Source organism: Lissotriton vulgaris, unplaced genomic scaffold (genome assembly GCF_964263255.1).
Source record: "Lissotriton vulgaris unplaced genomic scaffold, aLisVul1.2 SCAFFOLD_1050, whole genome shotgun sequence".
NCBI classification, from domain to species: Eukaryota; Metazoa; Chordata; class Amphibia; order Caudata; family Salamandridae; genus Lissotriton; species Lissotriton vulgaris.
In genome coordinates this window covers 181,424-202,106 of record NW_028242719.1, presented here as the reverse complement: position 1 = coordinate 202,106, position 20,683 = coordinate 181,424, and the positions used below count along the sequence as shown (strand labels likewise).

Below are 20,683 nucleotides of genomic sequence, written 5' to 3'. Positions count from 1 at the left end.
AAGAGCTTACTGTAGTCGGGGTACCCAACACAGAAGCCGAACATAATGCATCACGCAATTCAGAAAAACTTTTCTGACACTCTTCAGACCAAGGCACAGGATTCGGTGTATCTTTACATGTTAATGCCACCAATGGTTTGGCCAGTAAAGAAACATTTGGAATCCACTGTCTACAGTACGATGTAATACCCAAGAAAGCACGCACTTCTCTCTGTGTTTTCGGCACACTTAACTTTGCTATTGCCTGGATTCTTTCTGGGGTCAGTTTCCTTCCCTCCTTCGATAAGAGATGACCTAAGTAGGTCACTTCTTGTCAACAATATTGTAGTTTAGACAGGGACACTTTGTGATGCAGATCACACAAATGACGCAACACAGACAACGTGGCTTCTTTACAGATTTCTTCAGAATATGCAGCAATATGCAAGTCATCAACATACTGAATGAGTGTCCCGCCTTCAGGTAAAACAATTGTGTCAAGCTGTGTTTTTAGAGCTTGACTATATATTGATGGACTTTCACAGTAGCCCTGGGGAGCGCGTTTAAAGCTGAAGCTTCGTCCTCCTAAACTGAAACCAAAAATATCCCTACTTTCTTCAGCAATTGGGATGCTGAAAAGGGCATTCTTCAAGTCAATTACCGAAAACCAGGTTGCAGAGGCTGGGATCATAGTCAACAGGGCAGTGATGTCAGGAACAACTGGAAATTGTGGCACAACTATTTTATTCACCTCTTTAAGGTCAATCACAAATCTGTACACGGGTGGCTGAGAGGGGTCAGTTCTTTTCAAAACAGGCAGAACAGGACTATTGCAAACGTTGCCTCTTGTCTCTTCAATCACATCTTTTTCAATCAGATCGTAAATGATCGCTAACAACGCTTTTTCTCCTTCACTAGAAATTTTAGATTGGGGAATTCGTGGCATCCTAACATTAACTTTCAATGTCACAACGTATGGTGGTATTTCTAAGAGACCCACATCGTTAGGACCAGTAGCCCAAAGAATATCAGGTAGAGACAGCAATTCTGTCGGAATTTTATCTCTTGACAAATACATTGGAGAAACCACTTTCTTACCTAGTGTAAGTTGTACTCCCGAAGGAGAACAATACAAAGTCGCATGCAATCTTTTTAACAGGTCCAATCCCAACAAGTTCTCGCCACAACCTGTTGTCAGAATAAGGGGTGCTTCGAATTCACAAGGACCAACAGACAGGGACATAGGACATGAAATCGGGTTCCTAACCGGTGCGCCAGAAAAACCTACAGAAACATTCATTTCGCCAGACAAAGGTGCGCCAGGGAGTTTTGAGTGCATCATAGAACTCTTTGTAGCACCAGTATCCAACAGAAAAGGTTCTGACACACCTGATGTAATCACCTCAACGTATGGTCCACTCTGATCTACTGGAACTGAAACAACTCCCTCTCTTTGTCTATGGCTGTCCTAGCAATCATTACCTTCCATATACTCATCTTCTGCATAGTAATCATCAGCGTAGTACTGAGCTGTCCTACCAGATGCGTTATTCTGTTGATCAAACCTATTCATGGAATTTTGAGTTGGAAAGGAGCGTGTATTCTGAGGGACGTTTCCACGTCCTCTACCTCTAGATGTTTGCTGAACACCTCTACCTCTTGTGTTTGACACACCATTTGCGCGCTGTAACAAGATAGGGCAGCTATACTTAAAATGACCCTCTTCCTTGCAATACAAACACTGATTGGGACCCACAGGAACGCGTGGCTGAGTATACTGTACCCTTGGCTTTTGAAACTGTGGAGGTTGCTGATAATTATTCTGATAGTTATTCTGACCGACATTATTCTGGCCACTACCACCACGTGGCGGGTATGCTTGCTGTAACAGGACCTTCGTTTTTAACTCTCTAGTTTTCTTTTCTGCTCTTTCTTTCTCATCTTTGTCTCTATTTTCATAATATTGTGCAGTAGCCAATATCTGTGCTGAAGAAGAAACTGCCCACGAACTCTCTGAATCCTTCAACTTTTTACACAACTCCGGAAGTAGATTGTGTACAAATTTATCAACGAACAGTCGCTGACCACCTTCTGTACTCATGTCTTGACCACTGTGGTCGACAAACGTTTCTTCAAACCTGGTGAAGAAATCAGACACCGTTTCATCTTTCTTTTGCTTACACGCAGACAACTTATCCCAATTTACACGCAACTCGGGCATCAAAGTCTTCATATATGTAATAATTCTACCAGGGAGTTCTGCTACTAAAGGCTCAGGTTTAGCACCACCAACTTGTCTAGTATCAGCAGCAATAATATTTGCCCATGTGTCGCCTAGCTCTTGATCATGATCCGTATGACGAATCTTTCCCCGTAAAGGCTGTGGAACAACATTCCCAAATAACATATCGATATCAGCTAAATTCATGGTACAGGAGCCTGCAGTCTGTGATAATTCTTTGTAATATCCTGCAGGATTTTTGCGGGGATCGGGCAATGTCTGCTTAAGGGCTAATACTTCAGCTCGTTTCCATGGGACATGTACCCACACACGCTGAAAATGTGGCAAAACGGCGGGAACAGCATTTGCATCCCCTTCCCTCCAAACTGGGGGAACCTCTCTCATGGGATATTGTCTTCCCTTTCTCTTGACAGAGGAATCATGATCAAACAACGATTTGGAAACACCTTCAGTCCTAAGTGATAACAATGTCGCAAAGGCTTTCCTAACATCTGAACCCACAATTGTGCCTTTTGAAAATTCGAACCGTACATGTTCAACTCAGGCGGATTAGAGTCCAAATCATTCTCCTCTAAATCTTCGCATAGAAAAACACACATTTTCTCGAAAACGTATCTCTGCTTTGATGCTTCCCACTGATGGAAGACATCCATAACAGATTCTAGATCATATATTGTCGGGTTAGTCACCCATCTATGTGCCAAATGACTTAACGTTTCTTTCTCCCTAGAATCAGGCAGTTGGCTACGCAACTGTTTGTGCCCAGAGACGTGAGCCGGACTTGCCGCTCCAAACAAAGGATATAGAAGACTAGAAACAGTGCTTGCCACTCTCTGGCGGACAGACGGAGAAGTCGATGAAAAGACAAGTGGGAAGGCAGGGTGAGATGAGGCAGATGCAGAGGCAGTGTCAGGAGGAGTACCAGGAGTGGTAGTCGATACAGTAGGTAAAGTTGCAGGAAGTATAGGAAGAGCAGGTGTAAAGGCCGGTGACCCTTGGGAAGGCTGCTCCGGAGGAATAGGAGCCAGCTGAAGAGTAGCTGGTGGGTGCTGTGGAGGAACAGGAGGCATAACAACCATGGGTTGCACAACTAAAGGTTGTGAAGGTGCTGTAGCATTTTGCATATAGGGCGGTGGTGAACTTAACAAATGCGAGATTAGGGGATCTTTTTCAAGCTCTTTTGCAGCTTTTTGCTGAAGAGGCGGCAAAACTGGATAACATTTATCTATTACCATTTTACGTTGCCTGTGCAACTGCTCACTCATCTGTTCTTCTTCATTGTCTTTATACTGCATAGCAGCTTGCATTACAGAGATACCCCTTTCTCTCTTATCTTTCTTTGCTAATTTAATTTCCTTCTGTTTGGCCTCCTTACGCCACAGGCGGAAAGAGTTAAACATTGCCGGCCAGGCTTTCTTCTTAAAGAGTTTAACTTCGAGATTATCTAGGATTTCCGTATCAAAACTACCATAATAGGGCCATTTTAAAACACCATCTTTTCTGGTGTATTTTATCCACACTTCATTGTATGTGATGGGGCCTACTCCATGTTTCACATATAATTCATAGCTTGGAGTTCCAATCGGAGGAACCGGACACGAGTCCTCCAATCGGGAGTCCCTATTATTACAACCAAGACAAAACAAATTTCCAAGTCTGCTAAGACCAGGCATCTTCGCTCTCTAGTCTAGCTTCAAACTTCAAAGGATTATCGATTACGATATTTCTCGTGAATGCACGAGTCCTTTGGCTTTGGCGCTTGCAAGTTCCAAATCAAAGCGGTCCCAACAAGGGGACACCAAACAAACTAAGGACTGGGAGACGCTCCACTTATACTTAACTGAGGTATCGATGGCTTCACCAGAAGACTCATCTATCGTTTCGCTCTACCAAACATCAAGGGTCCAAATCAGGGCGATAGTCAGCGCAGCAGTCCTTCGTAGCCGTCGGGACGTGGGGAACCTCGCAGCAAAGACCTTCGGAACCACGTCGACATACAGGGGTCGCTGAAGTGGCTGGCCGTCCTCCGGAATTTTCACACGAAGCTCCTCACGAACATCTGGCTTGGACCGGTACCGCTGATACCGCGCCACGTTGGGCGCCAATTGAGGTACTGGGTTTTTCAGAACCGGTACTGATCCGGTAACCCAGCGGTGTCTGGGCAACACCCAAAGACCTCGAGTCCTTTCCTGATTCAGACCACAGAAACACGAGTCTTCTAGGTGAAGTCAAAGATCGAATTTATTGGCTGCAACCAAGTAACAGGCGTCCTAGAAGTACAACAACACGGTGTGTATATTCTCAGGAGACTGCTCCTTTTCACAGAGCCGGCCATCTCTTTTTATACACGATATTACACTTCAGGCAAAAATTCTTGGTTTTAGAATTCGACCATAAACATATTTTCACAAAGAAAAAGCAAAGTCATGATGGCAAACCCATATTTTCGTTTGTCCAGTTCGTGATAGATTACCTGGCCAGGCCCAGAACTTCCATCAGATATCGATGAAACCCCAATAAAATCGGGCACCTCCTCCTTGTAAAACTAGCCATAAAGAAGAAACAGGGACAGGTGTGTGTATGATAAAGTGTGGTTTGTATGGGATAAATGGTTTATTACATGTTGTTTCTTGATGCTAATCTTGCTCGGCCACTGGGTTGGGGACTGCCCGAACAGGTTTGGCTGGAGGCAGTGAAGGCAGCTCGCACAGGTCACAGGGGAGTCAGGAAAGGTGGACGTGTCCTTTCAGTTCGAATTCGGCCTGGGTCAATTGACTATTTAAGGGCAACCACAAGATGGATGCCGCTCACAAAATGGAACCCGAGGGTTCAACACAGGAAGTGCGATTAGGGGTGTTCCCGTCACTCAATCGTGACGCAAATGCACAGTTATAATGTCCTAATCATACCAAATTCGTCATGGTACGATGATATTTTCTGACACGAGTGTTGGACTTTGGTATCATAATATAGCAGGGTCCAAAATTTTCAGAACCACGAGTCCCAGGGACTGGGATCCTATACTTATAGTAAGTTTAGGGGTTGGACTAACTCTAGGATCCCACCTATGGGAGGACCTGGGGAGGGGGTGGTTACACCCCTTCCCCTTTGTCCAGTTTCACGCCAAAGCTGGCGCACTCAGGTTTGAACTGGGAAAAGCATGGAGCACCTTGTGTGCCCCAGGCAGTGTCTGAAAAGCATTCACTGAATGCAGCCCACCCTGCCCCAATACACTAAAGTCTGTCTGGGGAGGTGCCAGCACCACCCTGGACAGGAAACCTATTGTCCAGGCCTCCCCTGCCGGAGTTTCGTCCAGCAGCAGGAGGGCGGACTCGTGTCTGTGGCAGCAACATCCATTTTGTGATGCTGAGGCTCTTTTAAACTTTAACTGGGTGTACCAGTGTGTACATGTCTTCTCCCTCTAGAAGAGTGGAATTGTAAACCCACTGCCAGAACTGGCGGGGGGAGGATTCCAAAGTGTTTGACACCTTGCACAACATGTTTTGATAAAACCAAACCAAAGTTAGCATTTACCGCGAGGTTATAATGCACTTAAGAGTATATGGTATGGCTATATCATAGAACAGCTATAAGGAAGGGTTTCCGAAAGCTTCAGAGGGGCTCAGCTCATGCTAGGGCACCCTCTCACGTAAAACCAAGCACTCTGCCTCCAGGATTGTCAAGGCCTGCCATAGGAGTGACTTATAGGTCTTTATGTGTCTATATCTACATATGTATATATTGGTAGATATCGGTATACTATATCTAAGTAAGGGGTACTTACACCACCTCACCCAGTCTGCAAGTGCAAACCTGTGGTGCCATTTTGGAAGGCTTCCTAGGGGTGGCACAATACATGCTTCAGCCCCTGGTAGGCCTCTGTGGTACCTATGCCCTATGCCCTTGGTACCTAAGTTACCATATACTAGGGGTTTACAAGCATCACCCAGTGACCAATCTGGTATGTGCGTAATGTACATGCAATCAATTTAGAGAGAGAACAGCTAGGCTGGGGTCCTGGTTAGTAGGGCCACAGACAGACTAAAATCTGCAAAAAGTGGGGTAACCATGGGAAGCAGACCCTACTCTCCCACACAGCTAACCTTGGTTATCGCTACTTTCCTTCGCCTGCTTTTCATTTGACTAAACAATGTTAGTCAATGGGTGGTGGATTATATGGCTGAGACTACCCTGCCCTATCAACAAGGATATCAGGAAAACCGTTGATGTTCCATGGAAAACATCGCTATCACAGGAATAATTATTGCCATTGCGCAATGTGTTGGTAATACAGCGCTAGCATGGTGATAATTATCTGCGATAGCCGGTGATAAAATTCCTCACGCTAAGGGCGGCCAGCGATAATTATCGGTGCCGCTTGTTGATATGCCCCAAAGCAAGCACACTAGCAGCATGCACCAAATCTGAACATGCAGCTACACAAGCCTCGCTCTGAGGCGGGGGGGTTTAATGACTGTGTAATGTGCTGGCTGTGCATGGGAGAGAAAAAAATAGACCCAGCCCTGCGAAATAGGTGCTGGTGCTCAGCAGCCGAAAGCACCGGCACAAATTAAGCACTGCCGCCAGCTATCAGTTTGCCTCTCGATCTCTACTATGATCCGCTCCCGCCTGTTATGAGTGTGCCCCTCCCTTCACATCCTGAGCTGCCCCTCCCCCCGTCCCCCACCAGCTATCACTGTGCATCTGATACAGCATCATGGCGCTATACAAGCATGCTTCTCCCCCCCACCTGAGCTGCCCCCTTCCCACTCCCCCCACCCCTTATCCTCAGCCTGAGCTGCCAGGGCCTGTCCTCGCACCCCACGCGTGGCTCCGCCTGTTGCTTGGCAGCTCCTGCTTTTAGCCAAACTAGACTTTCCGGTACAGGGAGAGGCGGGAAGCCTGCCATGGGCGTGTCTCACCACTGCTGCTACCGCGGCCCCTCTGGGGCACCTCCTTCCCTCCAGAGATAGCTCGGTCGGTTCACCTCCCTGCAACCAGAACGCTGCATATGCTGTGAATGAGTCTGGCCGACTTCTGCTTTCAACATGTTCTGGTTGATAAAGCGAGAGTGGTCGAGGGAGGGAAGGCTGTTTGTGGACACTTTGTGACTTTGGCAAGGTTTAGTTGCACGAAAGACCCCTTTATGTGTAAGGTGAGGTCCATTTAAGCAGGCCTCTGCTTACTCTGACCCTGCCCCCTGTCTCCACCCTTCACGAAATGTCAGTCACCATCCCCTGCACTTGACGTTTATGGACTATCACGAGGCCCCTCTGCTGAAATGAGGAGCCGCCCCACGGTCATGGACTATCAGAGGCCCCTCTGCTGAAATGAGGAGCCACTCCACGGTCATGGACTATCGGAGGCCCCTCTGCAGAAAGGAGGAGCCGCCCCACGGTCATGGACTATCAGAGGCCCCTCTGCTGAAATGAGGAGCCGCCCCACGGTCATGGACTATCAGAGGCCCCTCTGCTGAAATGAGGAGCCACCCCACGGTCATGGACTATCAGAGGCCCCTCTGCTGAAATGAGGAGCCGCCCCACGGTCATGGACTATCAGAGGCCCCTCTGCTGAAATGAGGAGCCACTCCACGGTCATGGACTATCAGAGGCCCGGTCATGGACTATCAGAGGCCCCTCTGCTGAAATGAGGAGCTTCCCCACGGTCATGGACTATCAGAGGCCCCTCTGCTGAAATGAGGAGCCGCCCCACAGTCATGGACTATCAGAGGCCCCTCTGCTGAAAGGAGGAGCCGCCCCAGGTCATGGACTATCAGAGGCTCCTCTGCTGAAATGAGGAGCCGCCCCACGGTCATGGACTAACAGAGTCCCTCTGCTGAAATGAGGAGCCGCCCCACGGTCATGGACTATCAGAGGCCCCTCTGCTGAAATGAGGAGCCACTACACGGTCATGGACTATCAGAGGCCCCTCTGCTAAAAGGAGGAGCCGCCCCACAGTCAAAACTGTCAGAGGCCCCTCTGCTGAAAGGAGGAGCCACCCCACGGTCATGGACTATCAGAGGCCCTTCTGCTGAAATGAGGAGCCGCCCCACGGCCATGGACTATCAGAGGCCCCTCTGCTGAAAGGAGGAGCCGCCCCACGGTCATGGACTATCAGAGGCCCCTCTGCAGAAATGAGGAGCCGCCCCACGGTCATGGACTATCAGAGGCCCCTCTGCTGAAATGAGGAGCCACTCCACGGTCATGGACTATCAGAGGCCCCTCTGCAGAAAGGAGGAGCCGCCCCACGGTCATGGACTATCAGAGGCCCCTCTGCTGAAAGGAGGAGACGCCCCACGGTCATGGACTATCAGAGGCCCCTCTGCTGAAATGAGGAGCCACCCCACGGTCATGGACTATCAGAGGCCCCTCTGCTGAAATGAGGAGCCTCCCCACGGTCATGGACTATCAGAGGCCCCTCTGCTGAAATGAGGAGCCGCCCCACGGTCATGGACTATCAGAGGCCCCTTTGCTGAAAGGAGGAGCCGCCCCACGATCATGGACTATCAGAGGCTCCTCTGCTGAAATGAGGAGCCGCCCCACGGTCATGGACTAACAGAGTCCCTCTGCTGAAATGAGGAGCCGCCCCACGGTCATGGACTATCAGAGGCCCCTCTGCAGAAATGAGGAGCCACTGCACGGTCATGGACTATCAGAGGCCCCTCTGCTGAAAGGAGGAGCCGCCCCACAGTCAAAACTGTCAGAGGCCCCTCTGCTGAAAGGAGGAGCCACCCCACGGTCATGGACTATCAGAGGCCCCTCTGCTAAAATGAGGAGCCGCCCCACGGTCATGGACTAACAGAGGCCCCTCTGCTGAAATGAGGAGCCGCCCCATGCCTTGCATGCAGCACACATACAGTGGGTACAGAGACCCCCCACCAGGGGGCGACACCTCCTTTACCCCGTGCACACACCTGAACCAGTGCTTGTAACTTCCCTGGCGGGGGTGAAGCTTCCAGTTCCAACAGGTCTGGCCTGTCCGGAGTGCAGTGTACAGATGTCCATGGCCCCGCCCCCATGGCACTCTGCTGGCATCTTTACCCACTGACCAACAGGGACAACAAGCCCTGGAGTGTGGCAAAGACCTGTGAGACGGGAGCCCCCAAAGCATTCCCAGATAGAATGACACTGGCCAGGAGTGTGTGTTTGTGTGTATACGTGTGTGTGTGTGTGTCTGTGTGTGTGCGTGTCTGTGTGTGTGCGTGTGTCTGTGTGTGTGTGCGTGTGTGTGTAGGTGTGTGTATTATAGTGCCTTACTACGCAAGCGCTGTAATCGCGTCTAGGGCTCCAAAGAACCTTTGACTATTTGCACGCTTCCTTATTTTAAAGACGCATCTCTCCAAGCTTGGTTTGCAAAAAACAAAAAACCCTTACACTGGACAGGAGAGTGCAGCTCTGCATCTGTTCTGTTCGAAGAAAGGTTCTGTATGTCAGGGAAGCTTGCACTGACAGCCAGTGGTGTGTGAAGGAAACCTGCACTGTCGATACCAGCTCCACGTGTGTTCTGTATGTCAGGGAAGCTTGCACTGGCAGCCAGTGGTGTCTGAAGGAAACCTGCACTGTCGATACCAGCTCCACGTGTGTTCTGTATGTCAGGGAAGCTTGCACCGGCAGCCAGTGGTGTGTGAAGGAAACCTGCACTGTCGATACCAGCGCCACGTGTGTTCTGTATGTCAGGGAAGCTTGCACTGGCAGCCAGTGGTGTGTGAAGGAAACCTGCACTGTCGATACCAGCGCCACGTGTGTTCTGTATGTCAGGGAAGCTTGCACTGACAGCCAGTGGTGTGTGAAGGAAACCTGTACTGTCGATACCAGTGCCACGTGTGTTCTGTATGTCAGGGAAGCTTGCACTGACAGCCAGTGGTGTGTGAAGGAAACCTGTACTGTCGATACCAGCGCCACGTGTGTTCTGTATGTCAGGGAAGCTTGCACTGACAGCCAGTGGTGTGTGAAGGAAACCTGCACTGTCGATACCAGCGCCACGTGTGTTCTGTATGTCAGGGAAGCTTGCACTGACAGCCAGTGGTGTGTGAAGGAAACCTGTACTGTCGATACCAGCGCCACGTGTGTTCCCTATGTCAGGGAAGCTTGCACCAGCAGCCAGTGGTGTGTGAAGGAAACCTGCACTGTTGATACCAGCACCACGTGTGTTCTCTATGTCAGGGAAGCTTGCACTGGCAGCCGGTGGCGTTTGAAGGAAACCTGCACTGTCGATACCAGCACCACGTGTGTTCTCTATGTCAGGGAAGCTTGCACCAGCAGCCAGCACCATGTGAAAGAAGCCTGTACTGTTGAAACCAGCACCATACGTGTTCTGTATGTCAGGGAAGCTTGCAGTGGCAGCCAGTGCCGTGTGAAGGAAGCATGCACTGTCGATACCAGTGCCACGTGTGTTCTGTATGTCAGGGAAGCTTGCACTGACAGCCAGTGGTGTGTGAAGGAAACCTGCACTGTCGACATCAGCGCCACATGTGTTCTGTATGTCAGGGAAGCTTGCACTGGCAGCCAGTGGTGTGTGAAGGAAACCTGCACTGTCGATACCAGCGCCACGTGTGTTCTGTATGTCAGGGAAGCTTGCACTGGCAGCCAGTGCTGTGTGGAGGAAACCTGCACTGTCGATACCAGCCCCACACGTGTTCAGTGGTAAAATACCATCACTCCGCATTTTTTACTCCGCATACTTTCACTCCTCATACCATTAGTACGCAGGTACCTTTACTCCGCATTTTTTCATTCCACATGCCTTTATATATTATATGCTTTTATCTCGCATGCTTTTATGACGAAAATCATTTTAAAAGCATGATTGGTAAAAGTATATGTTTTAAGGTAAGTTGTAAGGTAAGTATATGGGGTTTTTTTGGGTTCAGGGGTATTTTAAGGGTGGGTTTGGGTTATGGGGTGCAGGGGTATTTAAGGGTTAAGGGGTACAGGGGTATTTTTAGGGTTCAGGGGTAGGTTTGCGTTTTGGGGTACAGAGGTATTTTTAGGGTTCAGGGGTAGGTTTCCGTTTTGGGGTACAGGGGTATTTTCAGGATTCAGGGGTTGTTTTGTGTTTTGGGGTACAGGGGTATTTTTAGGGTTCAGGGGTAGGTTTGCGTTTTGGGGTACAGGGGTATTTTTAGGGTTCAGGGGTTGTTTTGTGTTTTGGGGTACAGGGGTATTTTTAGGGTTATGGGGTAGGTTTGCGTTTTGGGGTACAGGGGTATTTTTAGGGTTCAGGGGTTGTTTTGGGTTTTGGGGTACAGGGGTATTTTTAGGGTTCAGGGGTTGTTTTCGGTTTTGGGGTACAGGTGTATTTTTAGGGTTCAGGGGTTGTTTTGGGTTTTGGAGTACAGGGGTATTTTTAGGGTTCAGAGGTTGTTTTGGGTTTTGGGGTACAGGGGTATTTTTTGGGTTCAGGGGTTGTTTTGGGTTTTGAGGTACAGGGGTATTTTTAGGGTTCAGGGGTTGTTTTGGGTTTTGGGGTACAGGGGTATTTTTAGAGTTCAGGGGTTGTTTTGGGTTTTGGGGTACAGGGGTATTTTTAGGGTTCAGGGGTTGTTTTGGGTTTTGGGGTACAGGGGTATTTTTAGGGTTCAGGGGTTGTTTTGGGTTTTGGGGTACAGGGGTATTTTTAGGGTTCAGGGGTAGGTTTGGGTTTTGGGGTACAGGGGTATTTTTAGAGTTCAGGGGTTGTTTTGGGTTTTGGGGTACAGGGGTATTTTTTAGGGTTCAGGGGTTGTTTTGGGTTTTGGGGTACAGGGGTATTTTTAGGGTTCAGGGGTTGTTTTGGGTTTTGGGGTACAGGGGTATTTTTAGGGTTCAGGGGTTGTTTTGGGGTTTTGGGTACAGGTGTATTTTTAGGGTTCAGGGGTTGTTTTGGGTTTTGGGGTACAGGGGTATTTTTAGGGTTCAGGGGTTGTTTTGTGTTTTGGGGTACAGGGGTATTTTTAGGGTTCAGGGGTATGTTTGGATTTTGGGGTACAGGGGTATTTTTAGGGTCAGGATGGGTTAGTGTTTAAGGGTGCTGGGGTATTTAAAGGGACTAGGGTGGAATTAGTTTTTAGGGTTTTTATATATATATATATGTGTGTGTGTGTGTGTGTATTATTAATATAGTTCTAAATATAATGTAATTGTAAAGACTTAATTCTTCATTTTATTTTAAATTATATATATATATGTGTGTATATACATATATATATATATATATATATATATATATATATATATATATATATATATATATATATATATATATGTATATATCTTTAAAGATAAAGTACTTTTACAAAGTATATGACTTCACCACACATGCATTTGCGTTATAATTGCATGCGGAGTGAAGTCATATGCGTTGTGAAAATTTGCGGAATCATGGCATGAGGAGTAATGGGTTTTGCGGACTTAAAAATGCGGAGTGATGGTATGCGGGATTTTTTTTTGCGGAATGGAAAGACATATTCGTGTTCAGTATGTCAGGGTAGCTTGAACCAGCAGCCAGTGGAGTGTGAAGGAAACCTGTACTGTCGATACCAGCGCCACACGTGTTCTGTATGTCAGGGAAGCTTGCACTGGCAGCCAGTGGTGTGAGAAGGAAACCTGCACTGTCGATACCAGCGCCACGTGTGTTCTGTATGTCAGGGAAGCTTGCACTGACAGCCAGTGGTGTGTGAAGGAAACCTGCACTGTTGATACCAGCGCCACACGTGTTCTATATGTCAGGGAATCTTGCACCAGCAGCCAGTGGTGTGTGTAGGAAACCTGCACTGTCGATACCAGCGCCACATGTGTTCTGTATGTCAGGGAAGCTTGCACCACCAGCCAGTGCCCTGTGAAGAAAGCCTGCACTGTCGATACCAGTGCCACAAGTGTTCTCTATATCAGGGAAGCTTGCACTGGCAGCCGGTGGCGTGTAAAGGAAACCTGCACTGTCGATACCAGCGCCACGTGTGTTCTCTATCCAGGGAAGCTTGCAGTGGCAGCCAGTGATGTGTGAAGGAAACCTGCACTGTCGATACCAGCGCCACGTGTGTTCTGTATGTCAGGGAAGCTTGCACTGACAGCCAGTGGTGTGAGAAGGAAACCTGCACTGTCGATACCAGTGCCACATGTGTTCTGTATGTCAGGGAAGCTTGCACTGGCAGCCAGTGCCGTGTGGAGGAAACCTGCACTGTCGATACCAGCGCCACACGTGTTCTGTATGTCAGGGAAGCTTGCACCAGCAGCCAATGGTGTGTGAATGAAACCTGTACTGTCAATACCAGCGCCACGTGTGTTCTGTATGTCAGGGAAGCTTGCACTGACAGCCAGTGGTGTGTGAAGGAAACCTGCACTGTCGATACCAGCGCCACACGTGTGTTCTGTATGTCAGGGAAGCTTGCACCAGCAGCCAGTGCCCTGTGAAGAAAGCCTGCACTGTCGATACCAGTGCCACAAAAGTTCTCTATGTCAGGGAAGCTTGCACTGGCAGCCAGTGGTGTGTGAAGGAAACCTGCACTGTCGATACCAGCGCCACCTGTGTTCTCTATCCAGGGAAGCTTGCAGTGGAAGCCAGTGATGTGTGAAGGAAACCTGCACTGTCGATACCAGCGCCACACGTGTTCTATATGTCAGGGAAGCTTGCACTGATAGCCAGTGGTGTGTGTAGGAAACCTGCACTGTCGATACCAGCGCCACGTGTGCTCTGTATGTCAGGGAAGCTTGCACCAGCAGCCAGTGCCCTGTGAAGAAAGCCTGCACTGTCGATACCAGTTCCACAAGTGTTCTCTATATCAGGGAAGCTTGCACTGGCAGCCGGTGGCGTGTAAAGGAAACCTGCACTGTCGATACCAGCGCCACGTGTGTTCTCTATGTCAGGGAAGCTTGCACTGGCAGCCAGTGGTGTGTGAAGGAAACCTGCACTGTCGATACCAGCGCCACGTGTGTTCTCTATCCAGGGAAGCTTACAGTGGCAGCCAGTGATGTGTGAAGGAAACCTGCACTGTCGATACCAGCGCCACGTGTGTTCTGTATGTCAGGGAAGCTTACACTGACAGCCAGTGGTGTGAGAAGGAAACCTGCACTGTCGATACCAGCGCCACATGTGTTCTGTATGTCAGGGAGGCTTGCACTGACAGCCTGTGGTGTACGAAGGAAACCTGCACTGTCGATACCAGTGCCACATGTGTTCTGTATGTCAGGGAAGCTTGCACTGGCAGCCAGTGCCGTGTGGAGGAAACCTGCACTGTCGATACCAGCGCCACACGTGTTCTGTATGTCAGGGAAGCTTGCACCAGCAGCCAGTGGTGTGTGAATGAAACCTGTACTGTCGATCCCAGTGCCACACGTTTTCTGTATGTCAGGGAAGCTTGCACCAGCAGCCAGTGGTGTGTGAAGGAAACCTGCACTGTCGATACCAGCGTGACGTGTGTTCTGTATGTCAGGGAAGCTTGCACTGACAGCCAGGGGTGTGTGAAGGAAACCTGCACTGTCGATACCAGCGCCACATGTGTTCTCTATGTCAGGGAAGCTTGCACCAGCAGCCAGTGGTGTGTGAAGGAAACCTGTACTGTTGATACCAGTGCCAGACGTGTTCTATATGTCAGGGAAGCTTGCACTGACAGCCAGTGGTGTGTGAAGGAAACCTGCACTGTCGAGACCAGTGCCACGTGTGTTCTGTATGTCAGGGAAGCTTGCACTGAAGCCAGTGCTGTGTGGAGGAAACCTGCAGTCGATACCAGCCCCACACGTGTTCAGTATGTCAGGAAAGCATGAACCAGCAGCCAGTGGAGTGTGAAGGAAACCTGTACTGTCGATACCAGCGCCACACGTGTTCTGTATGTCAGGGAAGCTTGCACCAGCAGCCAGTGGTGTGAGAAGGAAACCTGCACTGTCGATACCAGCGCCACGTGTGTTCTGTATGTCAGGGAAGCTTGCACTGACAGCCTGTGGTGTGTGAAGGAAACCTGCACTGTCGATACCAGCGCCACACGTGTTCTATATGTCAGGGAAGCTTGCACTGACAGCCAGTGGTGTGTGTAGGAAACCTGCACTGTCGATACCAGCGCCACATGTGTTCTGTATGTCAGGGAAGCTTGCACCGGCAGCCAGTGCCCTGTGAAGAAAGCCTGCACTGTCGATACCAGTGCCATAAGTGTTCTCTATATCAGGGAAGCTTGCACTGGCAGCCGGTGGCGTGTAAAGGAAACCTGCACTGTCGATACCAGCGCCACGTGTGTTCTCTATGTCAGGGAAGCTTGCACTGGCAGCCAGTGGTGTGTGAAGGGAATCTGCACTGTCGATACCAGCGCCACGTGTGTTCTCTATCCAGGGAAGCTTGCAGTGGCAGCCAGTGATGTGAGAAGGAAACCTGCACCGTCGATACCAGCGCCACATGTGTTCTGTATGTCAGGGAAGCTTGCACCAGCAGCCAGTGCCCTGTGAAGAAAGCCTGCACTGTCGATACCAGCGCCACACGTGTTCTATATGTCAGGGATGCTTGCACTGACAGCCAGTGGTGTGTGTAGGAAACCTGCACTGTCGATACCAGCGCCACATGTGTTCTGTATGTCAGGGAAGCTTGCACCAGCAGCCAGTGCCCTGTGAAGAAAGCCTGCACTGTCGATACCAGTGCCACAAGTGTTCTCTATATCAGGGAAGCTTGCACTGGCAGCCGGTGGCGTGTAAAGGAAACCTGCACTGTCGATACCAGCGCCACGTGTTTTCTCTATGTCAGGGAAGCTTGCACTGGCAGCCAGTGGTGTGAGAAGGAAACCTGCACTGTCGATACCAGAGCCACGTGTGTTCTGTATGTCGGGGAGGCTTGCACTGACAGCCTGTGGTGTACGAAGGAAACCTGCACTGTCGATACCAGTGCCACATGTGTTCTGTATGTCAGGGAAGCTTGCACTGGCAGCCAGTGCCGTGTGGAGGAAACCTGCACTGTCGATACCAGCGCCACACGTGTTCTGTATGTCAGGGAAGCTTGCACCAGCAGCCAGTGGTGTGTGAATGAAACCTGTACTGTCGATCCCAGTGCCACACGTGTTCTGTATGTCAGGGAAGCTTGCACCAGCAGCCAGTGGTGTGTGAAGGAAACCTGCACTGTCGATACCAGTGCCACGTGTGTTCTGTATGTCAGGGAAGCTTGCACTGACAGCCAGTGGTGTGTGAAGGAAACCTGCACTGTCGATACCAGTGCCACATGTGTTCTCTATGTCAGGGAAGCTTGCACCAGCAGCCAGTGGTGTGTGAAGGAAACCTGTACTGTTGATACCAGTGCCACACATGGTCTATATGTCAGGGAAGCTTGCACTGACAGCCAGTGGTGTGTGAAGGAAACCTGCACTGTCGATACCAGCGCCATGTGTGTTCAGTATGTCAGGGAAGCTTGCACCAGCAGCCAGTGCCCTGTGAAGAAAGCCTGCACTGTCGATACCAGTGCCACACATGTTCTCTATGTCAGGGAAGCTTGCACTGGCAGCCAGTGACGTGTGAAGAAAACCTGCACTGTCGATACCAGTGCCACGTGTGTTCTGTATGTCAGGGACGCTTGCACTGGCAGCCAGTGTTGTGTGAAGGAAACCTGCACTGTCGATACCAGGGCCACGTGTGTTCTGTATGTCAGGGAAGCTTGCACCAGCAGCCAGTGGTGTTTGAAGGAAACCTGCATTTGTCGATACCAGCGCCACGTGTGTTCTGTATGTCAGGGAAGCTTGCACCAGCAGCCAGTGGTGTGTGAAGGAAACCTGCACTGTCGATACCAGCGCCACGTGTGTTCTCTATGTCAGGGAAGCTTGCACCAGCAGCCAGTGGTGTGTGAAGGAAACCTGCACTGTCGATACCAGCACCACGTGTGTTCTGTATGTCAGGGAAGCTTGCACTGGCAGCCAGTGGTGTGTGAAGGAAACCTGCACTGTCGATACCAGCGCCACGTGTGTTCTCTATGTGAGGGAAGCTTGCACTGGCAGCCAGCACCATGTGAAAGAAGCCTGTACTGTTGATAGCAGTGCCACACCTGTTCTGTATATCAGGGAAGCTTGCAGTGGCAGCCAGTGCCGTGTGAAGAAAGCATGCACTGTCGATACCAGTGCCACGTGTGTTCTGTATGTCAGGGAAGCTTGCACCGGCAGCCAGTAGTGTGTGAAGGAAACCTGCACTGTCGATACCAGCGCCATGTGTGTTCTGTATGTCAGGGAAGCTTGCACTGGCAGCCAGTGGTGTGTGAAGGAAACCTGCACTGTCGACACCAGCACCACATGTGTTCTGTATGTCAGGGAAGCTTGCACTGGCAGCCAGTGGTGTGTGAAGGAAACCTGCACTGTCGATACCAGCGCCACGTGTGTTCTGTATGTCAGGGAAGCTTGCACTGACAGCCAGTGGTGTGTGAAGGAAACCTGCACTGTCGATACCAGTGCCACGTGTGTTCTGTATGTCAGGGAAGCTTGCACTGACAGCCTGTGGTGTGTGAAGGAAACCTGCACTGTCGATACCAGTGCCACGTGTGTTCTGTATGTCAAGGAAGCTTGCACTGGCAGCCAGTGCTGTGTGGAGGAAACCTGCACTGTCGATACCAGCGCCACACGTGTTCTGTAAGTCAGGCAAGCTTGAACTAGCAGCCAGTGGTGTGTGAAGGAAACCTGTACTGTCGATACCAGCGCCACACGTGTTCTGTATGTCAGGGAAGCTTGCACCAGCAGCCAGTGGTGTGTGAAGGAAACCTGCACTGTCGATACCAGCGCCACTCGTGTTCTGAATGTCAGGGAAGCTTGAACTAGCAGCCAGTGGTGTGTGAAGGAAACCTGTACTGTCGATACCAGCGCCACACGTGTTCTGTATGTCAGGGAAGCTTGCACCAGCAGCCAGTGGTGTGTGAAGGAAACCTGCACTGTCGATACCAGCGCCACGTGTGTTCTGTATGTCAGGGAAGCTTGCACTGACAGCCAGTGGTGTGTGAAGGAAACCTGCACTGTCGATACCAGAGCCACATGTGTTCTCTATGTCAGGGAAGCTTGCACCAGCAGCCAGTGGTGTGTGAAGGAAACCTGTACTGTCGATACCAGCACCACACATGTTCTATATGTCAGGGAAGCTTGCACTGACAGCCAGTGGTGTGTGAAGTAAACCTGCGCTGTCGATACCAGGGCCACGTGTGTTCTGTATGTCAGGGAAGCTTGCACCAGCAGCCAGTGCCCTGTGAAGAAAGCCTGCACTGTCGATACCAGTGCCACAAGTGTTCTCTATGTCAGGGAAGCTTGCACTGGCAGCCGAAAGCGTGTAAAGGAAACCTGCACTGTCGATACCAGCGCCACGTGTGTTCTCTATGTCAGGGAAGCTTGCACTGGCAGCCAGTGGTGTGTGAAGGAAACCTGCAATGTCAATACCAGCGCCACGTGTGTTATCTATGTCAGGGAAGCTTGCACTGGCAGCCAGTGGTGTGTGAAGGAAACCTGCACTGTCGATACCAGCGCCACGTGTGTTCTCTATGTCAGGGAAGCTTGCAGTGGCAGCCAGTGATGTGTGAAGGAAACCTGCACTGTCGATACCAGTGCCACGTGTGTTCTGTATGTCAGGGAAGCTTGCACTGACAGCCAGTGGTGTGTGAAGGAAACCTGCACTCTCGATACCAGCGCCACGTGTGTTCTGTATGTCAGGGAAGCTTGCACTGACAGCCTGTGGTGTATGAAGGAAACCTGCACTGTCGATACCAGTGCCACATGTGTTCTGTATGTCAGGGAAGCTTGCACTGGCAGACAGTGCCGTGTGGAGGAAACCTGCACTGTCGATACCAGCGCCACACGTGTTCTGTATGTCAGGGAAGCTTGCACCAGCAGCCATTGGTGTGTGAAGGAAACCTGTACTGTCAATACCAGTGCCACACATGTTCTGTATGTCAGGGAAGCTTGCACCAGCAGCCAGTGGTGTGTGAAGGAAATCTGCACTGTCGATACCAGCGCCACATGTGTTCTGTATGTCAGGGAAGCTTGCACCAGCAGCGAGTGGTGTGTGAAGGAAACCTGTACTGTCGATACCAGCGCCACACGTGTTCTATATGTGAGGGAAACTTGCACCAGCAGCCAGTGGTGTGTGAAGAAAACCTGCACTGTCGATACCAGCACCACGTGTGTTCTGTATGTCAGGGAAGCTTGCACTGACAGCCAGTGGTGTGTGAAGGAAACCTGCACTGTCGATACCAGCGCCACATGTGTTCTCTATGTCAGGGAAGCTTGCACTGGCAGCCAGTGGTGTGTGAAGGAAACCTGCACTGTCGATACCAGCGCCACGTGTGTTCTCTATGTCAGGGAAGCTTGCAGTGGCAGCCAGTGATGTGTGAAGGAAACCTGCACTGTCGATACCAGTGCCACGTGTGTTCTGTATGTCAGGGAAGCTGGCACTGACAGCCAGTGATGTGTGAAGGAAACCTGCACTGTCGATACCAGCGCCACATGTGTTCTCTATGTCAGGGAAGCTTTCACCAGCAGCCAGTGGTGTGTGAAGGAAACCTGTACTGTCGATACCAGCGCCACACGTGTTCTATATGTCAGGGAAGCTTGCACTGACAGCCAGTGGTGTGTGAAGGAAACCTGCACTGTCGACACCAGCGCCACATGTGTTCTGTATGTCAGGGAAGCTTGCACTGGCAGCCAGTGGTGTGTGAAGGAAACCTGCACTGTCGATACCAGCGCCACTTGTGTTCTCTATGTCAGGGAAGCTTGCACTGGCAGCCGGTGGTGTTTGAAGGAAACCTGCACTGTCGATACCAGCGCCACGTGTGTTCTCTATGTCAGGGAAGCTTGCACCAGCAGCCAGCACCATGTCAAAGAAGCCTGTACTGTTGAAACCAGCACCATACGTGTTCTGCATGTCAGGGAAGCTTGCAGTGGCAGCCAGTGCCATGTGAAGGAAGCATGCACTGTCGATACCAGTGCCACGTGTGTTCTGTATGTCAGGGAAGCTTGCACTGACAGCCAGTGGTGTGTGAAGGAAACCTGCACTGTCGACACCAGCGCCACATGTGTTCTGTATGTCAGGGAAGCTTGCACTGGCAGCCAGTGGTGTGTGAAGGAAACCTGCACTGTCAACACCAGCACCACACGTGTTCTGTATGTCGGGAAGCTTGCACTGGCAGCCAGTGGTGTGTAAAGGAAACCTGCACCGTCGATACCAGCGCCACATGTGTTCTGTATGTCAGGGAAGCTTGCACCACCAGCCAGTGCCCTGTGAAGAAAGCCTGCACTGTCGATACCAGTGCCACAAGTGTTCTCTATATCAGGGAAGCTTGCACTGGCAGCCGGTGGCGTGTAAAGGAAACCTGCACTGTCGATACCAGCGCCACGTGTGTTCTCTATCCAGGGAAGCTTGCAGTGGCAGCCAGTGATGTGTGAAGGAAACCTGCACTGTCGATACCAGCGCCACGTGTGTTCTGTATGTCAGGGAAGCTTGCACTGACAGCCAGTGGTGTGAGAAGGAAACCTGCACTGTCGATACTAGTGCCACATGT

The 20,683-nt window shown here is 50.4% G+C and overlaps 1 pseudogene; it reads right to left on the bottom strand.

Annotated features, from left to right (window-relative positions):
* Positions 1–1,447: 1,447 nt before the first annotated feature.
* On the bottom strand, positions 1,448–3,894 carry LOC147668861 (uncharacterized; annotated as a pseudogene).
* Between the last annotated feature and the right edge of the window lie 16,789 nt (positions 3,895–20,683).